Source organism: Stenella coeruleoalba, assembly GCF_951394435.1.
Source record: "Stenella coeruleoalba genome assembly, chromosome: 3".
NCBI classification, from domain to species: Eukaryota; Metazoa; Chordata; class Mammalia; order Artiodactyla; family Delphinidae; genus Stenella; species Stenella coeruleoalba.
The window spans coordinates 18,775,202-18,782,090 of record NC_137148.1 but is presented as its reverse complement, the minus strand read 5'-3'; positions in this window follow the sequence as shown (position 1 = coordinate 18,782,090).

Below are 6,889 nucleotides of genomic sequence, written 5' to 3'. Positions count from 1 at the left end.
AAGAATTATATACATGATCAACTGGGAAACTTTGTTCTTTCCCTCTTTTTTGTTCTTTTTAAATTTTGCTTTTTGTTTTGTGCTTTTTGTTTTTCCTATATGAAGACATTTGAAGTGACTTAGAAATTTTGTGACTCTAACACAATTATACTTAGTACTCAGCTGACATTTATTGAAAAAGTTGTCATTGTAAGACATTTATATATACATCATTATTTCAGTTGCTACTGCCCAGTAGCAAAAGAGATACCAAATTCTCACATCATATGATTCATACAGAAAAAATACCTTGAAAAAAATGTAGGACGTATATACTTTTCATCTAAGATCAGTGTGTTTTCTTTTACCATTATAAATAATATTAAAATATCAATTTTGAAAACTTCTCCTGTAAGTGCTTTTATTATGTAATTTTAATCTTAGTTCTGCCTGATTCTACCATATCTGGAACCATAGAGTTAAAAGGAGATTTAAAGTTATTGTAATTATTCAGGGTTTTAGGCAAACCAATGACTAATCCTCTCGTTATTGCTCTGAATTATTTAAATTACTTAAGCGTATCACCATAATTTACCAGATAACAACATTTCGATCTGTGTCTCTATATAACCTCATGTCTGTTGAATGCTCTTTTAAGAAACTGAATCCTATTATAGTTATCTGGCTTAGAATGTGCCTGTTTTATTTATTTATTCTGGGAGGAGATGGGGAAGGGATGAAGGAAATTGGACTCATTCATTGGCATAATTTTTATGCATTGAGTAATGTTAAAATTTGAAGATATATTAAGGAAACACAGGATAAATATAGTGATTTAATTTTTCATTTAGTTTAAATGTTTATTACTTATTTTTTTCATTTAATAATGTTTAAATCTATATCCTTAAATCTATATCCTCATTATTTTAAATAAAATAGTATTATTTTAGAAAAGTTTAGCCAGTGCTAACCTTGTTCCCCAGACATGTTGTTGTTTTTGCTTTTGTTTGCTCTGTTTTATTGGTTTAGTTGTTTTCAAAAGTTAGCAAATATGAGAAACATTGAGAAGCTGGCCAAAGTTTTCATTTGCTAGCCAGTCATAAATATTTATCTTCAAAGATCTGTATAACGATTAATGAAACCAAATTAGAAAAATAATTTCATAAAAGAGCAACTGCATATCTCCAGTTGCTAACTCCTAAATTTAGAATTGATCCCTACACATGTGGTTTCATCCAAGTATTTATTTTTAATACAGAAATAACGAGTTTCCTTCCTGTGTCGATATCTACCCTGAATGAATACATCAGAGGTTTTTGTATTAATCCAAGATTTGTAAACGACATGACACTAGCCATGCATTAGGCTTGTGAATGTTTATTTGCAATTTAGTAAGCCTCGGTGTTACTGACTGAGTAAAAGTTTACTCTTCATGATTATTCTTTATATTGCTCTGTATATATTGTCTCTGTCAATACTTATGTCTCTATTGACAAAAGTAATCATCATACTATACTGTACTATACTAGACTATGCTATGCTATAATAACTTGCTCCAAAAATAATTACAGAAAATTATGTAATCAAGTATATTTAGGGCAAATTGAACACAGAAGAGTACCCTATGGATAGCAAACAAATGCCAACACAGAAGAAACTTAGGCTAACCTCTGGAATTAGGATCCATATACAAGAATATATCATTCTTCCTCATACAGAACATTAAGGTGTTTCATAATATAAAGGAATAAGCATTCCTATGTGTAAATGAGTACATGTTGGAAAGTATATTTAGTATGCTAATACAAAGAAGGAATCTCCTGTATGTAAGTTTGTGATGAGTATTATTGATAGAGAACACACTTATCATTAGGGAGAAAAGAATATCATCTCAGTGACACCTGTAAGAAGTGGATATTGACTATTTCAATTCATTGATTACTTATATCTCAATCTGGGTAGACCCAAAAATTTACATTATTAAATCCTCGTATTTCACAATTAAAACTCCAAAATATTTCAAATTTTAAATATGTGTATATAATGGATATATTGTAGATGGTCATGATTTGAGTACCAACAATTTTTAAAACATACAATCTAAGGGAATGAATCAATTCTTTGGACGATTATGACTATATTCAGTAAACCCAAAAAAGTTTGCTTCTTGTCTTGCTTACTGACATTCCATGTGCAACACCTGATTCTTTTTGGGTTCCTTCTAGATTATACAATCTGATGTATCAGGGAAGAGCTTGAACATATCAGAAGGAAACTGTTCCATCTCTTCATTTTTCATTTGCTTATAAACGTTCAATCCAAGCTATATGCAAATAACCTAATGCAAAGCAGTGGAACAAGTGTTAAAGTGGAGACTTTGCAGTCTCATTTTTTGGTTAAAGATAATGTGAATCAAATATCCACATATTATTAAATAAGACCGCCCAGACAGTGCTAGCAAATGTGTTGGTAAGATACTGGGTTTGAAACTTGATACCTTACCCATTAGAAGTTATAAAAGTCTCCGAGTTGAAGTAGTCAGAGAGTTGGAGATTCAGAAAGAAAATTTTTGTAAGAGCTTCGGTTCATTTCAGGTCCACAAGTCTCGAGAGAGCAGCTTGCATGTTTGGGTAACTGATTTGTGTCTCTTGAACTTCAAGGACACAATAGATGTGCTGGACTCAAATTTAAATTATTCGAAGGCTGAGAGTTCAGGGCTGGTAATTGTTCTATAAACAGAGTACATAGAAATTGCTTGAGTGGGATTGCCTGCTTGTCCAGCATCTATCAGAACAAGGAATGAGTGAATGTTTTCAAGGAACCTTGAGAGATGGACACCCTAGGTTATTAGAGGATGACTAGGAGAGATCAGTGGAAAGAAGGTAGGAGTGTACTCTGAGATGCTAAGAGGCTTTAAAAGGATTTGTAGATTTCTCTATGGAAAGACATATGTGTCTGTACAGAGGAATGTGCAGGTAAGATATCCAGGTGATTTTAGAGCAAAGGAAGACACTGAAGAATTGACACAGTGCCACCTGAGAGAAAAAGCAAGTTTCAAAGACCATTCATGCCTAAAGTACCAGTTCTTTTTTTAAAAATTTTTGTTGGAGTATAGTTGATTTATAATGTTGTGTTAGTTTCAGGTGTACAGCAAAGTGAATCAGTTATACATATACATATATCCATTCTTTTTTTTTTTAGATTCTTTTCCCATAAAGGCCATTACATTACATTACAGAATATTTAGTAGAGTTCCCTGTGCTATGCAGTAGGTGCTTATTAGTTATCTTTTTATTTTTTTTATTTTTTTGCGGTACGCGGGCCTCTCACTGTTGTGGCCTCTCCCGTTGCGGAGCAACAGGCTCCAGACGCGCAGGCTCAGTGGCCATGGCTCACGGGCACAGCCGCTCCGCGGCATGTTGTATCTTCCCGGACCGGGGCACGAACTCGTGTCCCCCGCATCGGCAGGCAGACTCTCAACCACTGCGCCACCAGGGAAGCCCTAGTTATCTATTTTATATATAGTAGTGTGTATATGTCAGTTCCAATCTCCGAATTTGTCCCTCCTCGCCTTACCCCCTGGTAACCATAAGCTTGTTTTCTACAACTGTGACTCTACTTCTGTTTTGTAAATAAGTTCATTTGTACCCCTTTTTATGGATTCCACATATAAGCGATAGCATATATTTGTCTTTGTGTGCCTGACTTACTTCACTCAGTATGACAATGTCTAGGTCCATCCATGTTGCTGCAAATGACATTATTTTGTTCTTTTTATGACTTAGTAATATTCCATTGTATCAAAATATATGTACCACATCTTCTTAATCCATTCATCTATCATTGGACATTTACATTCCTTCCATTTCCCAGCTATTGTAAATAGTGCTGCAGTGAACATTGGGGTGCGTGTATCTTTTTGAATTATGGTTTTCTCTGGGTACATGCCCAGGAGTGGGATTGCTGGGTGATATGGTAGCCACTATGGAGAACAGTATGGAGGTTACTTAAAAGACTAGACACAGGGTACCAATTCTGAATCCCTGGGACAGTGCCAAAGCAGACGTTTCCTGCCCTTCACTTATTATTTCTTTTCCAACTTTCATCCTCTTTCCATCTTTGCAGGTGTTTAGGGAATTTGGATATAAAAAGGAAAACGTTTCAGTTAAAATTGTTTCTTATGATTTGTGTTTTGTTTTGTTTTACACAGGACTGGTTATATTGATTACAAAAATAGATTGAACTAAACTAAAATTTCTCTTGACTAAATTAAGCAGAAGTTTTAATTATATAACAGTGACCAGAGGAATTCTTGTGACATGCCTTAGATTTCATCAAAGGAGAAGGAAGGAAAGAATCCCACAGAACAGGCTCACTTGGGCAATGTCAGTGGAGGATGAGAGGAAAGAAAGCTGTATTCTGATCATATCCTTTCTGTTTACCTTGGTCACCCTGTTTATTAAGCCCCAGGATTCAATCTCACTTTTACCCTTATTCATTTACTTGGGAATGTTAGTGTTTTGTAGGGTTCATATCTATTCATTTTCCCAAACATTCTCAAGAGAGGATTCTGAGACAGTTCTTTGTGTTTCCCGTGAATTGGTTGTACTCTGTGCTACATGTACAGAAATTTCATGAAGTATTTGCAGCAGGTGTATGAAATCCTTTCCTTGTTTCTAAAGCAAATTTACATTTTTTACATTTAAAAAATATTTTGTTAATTCAGTTTTCTTCTTAGAGTGACTGAAGTGTCTTTGACTTACACATTTTCATTAAAAATAGCATTTTATTATTTAGAATAATATAACTTCTAAATATTAATTTTGAAAAATAATCAGTCAAATCTTGAGAATACAGTCTACAATGCATATAATTAGTAAAATACTTTAAAATGTAACATTATTTTCTTTTAAAAATAATTTGTATTTGTTATTTTACAAAAGAAAAAACTTCTGTGATATATTGGAACTAGAAAGGCATTAGCAACATGAGTTACCTTTTTAAAAAGAAGAAAATACGGCTTTCATTTCTTATATTCTTATGGAAATGTCAATATAGTATTTACTCTTCAGATAATATATTTTATTTCTGCTTATAAAGGATGATGCCCAATAGTACAGGACCTATTTCTAAATTGTCTTTTTCTTCTCTTAAAATTCTTTTCATATGGAAGGAAATAGCTGATAATATTAAGAATAGTGTATTTAACTTATAGTTACTTAAATCATTATCTGAAATACTCCTCAAATGGAATTTGTTTTCAGTAATGTATTCTGCTTAAAAGTCTCAAAATAAACTGCTGAGTTAAGCAACTAAAGTAAACAGGTCTTTGGAGAATTAGGGTTTATTCCCACTTTACCCAAGTCAGTTTCTCAACTTGAAGATTAAAGCTCTTCTCAAACAAGGTAAACATGTTTTCTAAAATTTTACTGGAAAAAATTGTTAAAAACTATATGACAGCATCAGCAATTTTGATGGAGCTGTAGGAATAAAGCAGGATGGCATGTTGCCTTTTTTCATATCATTCAGTCCCTTTAAGGAGAATATAGTTTTCATGGAGATGATAAATATTTAGCATGAAAAATGTTAGCTTAATTATACAACTACAAACTAGAGCAAAATTCTCCCTGAAATACTTTTTTTTCTTTGAGAATTAATGTTTTTGCACATGGAAGCAGCAAAGGAAATATAAAATATATGACAACAATATTCTAAAATGTGTGTGTGTATTCTCAGCAAGTAACTACCCAGAAATCATATTTGTGTTTCAGTAAAATTCCAAAATGAACTAAATTTAAGATAAAGTTGCAGATTCATATTATTTTTATTGCATAGTGTTCATTTTAGGAGTTGTGTGATTTTAATTGGTTATTTTAATTAAAAATCCCTATTGTCAATCATCATTTTAATCTCATAGCTCTTAATTTGCCTTGAGAGCTGGTTACAATTCAATCCCATCATTGTTCTTCTAAATTTTCTTGAAATTATTCAAATCTTACATCCTCTTTCTACATGTGTCGGAGTCCTGATTTGCATTTAACACACAGACACATATACGTATAGATGCATATATTACATGTGTATGTACATGTGTATACATACACACGTATCTGTATGTGTGTGTTTATATGTGTGTGTATTGTAAGAAAAAGATAGTTTGTTACTTCGGAAAACTAATACCCTTTAGAACCAGAAACAGACTTGGAATATAATCCTTTTAAGCCCCTCAGTTTATAGTTAATGTCAAATTAACTTGCATTAGTTAGTCAGGTTGCATTTTTTTCTAGTAAACATTGATTGATGCATACAACCTAAGTGGGGTGAATATAATTTTGCTTCATTCCAATGTATTTGTAACATCGATTGTGATAATTTGCGAATATATTTTAAGTCAAATGCAAGCATGGAATCAAAATCACTTTACATTTTCTGGTCTGTGTTCTGGAAATTGAATGGATTAATAAAGCTCCAAGGCGGCTTTAAAAGTCTTATGTTCACAATACGCCATGTATTTGACCACTGTCATCTGAGACTTCTTTTTTTTTTTTTTTTTTTTTATTTTTTTAACACCTGAGACTTCTTAAAAGCATCAACTCTTATGATTGGTATTCTACTTTTAATTTGCTTGATAGTTTTAGAATTTAACAAGTAAGTCACTCTGTGCTCATTTTACATATGACATCCTAGTATTGCTTAGACTCAAACAATTTGTTATTAATTACCAAAGCTGCTTTGAACGTCTCTACAAGATGATTCATCAGTGTGGCCTAGTGAAATTTTAGCATTGGTGTGTTAGTCTAAATAGAAGGTCTATGAGTAGGAAACAAATCGTAAGAAAATCATTTGAAATTGAGTGATACTTTTCAGCTAGACTTCTATTTCAAAGTAGAAGGTTGTTCCTGTAGGCATG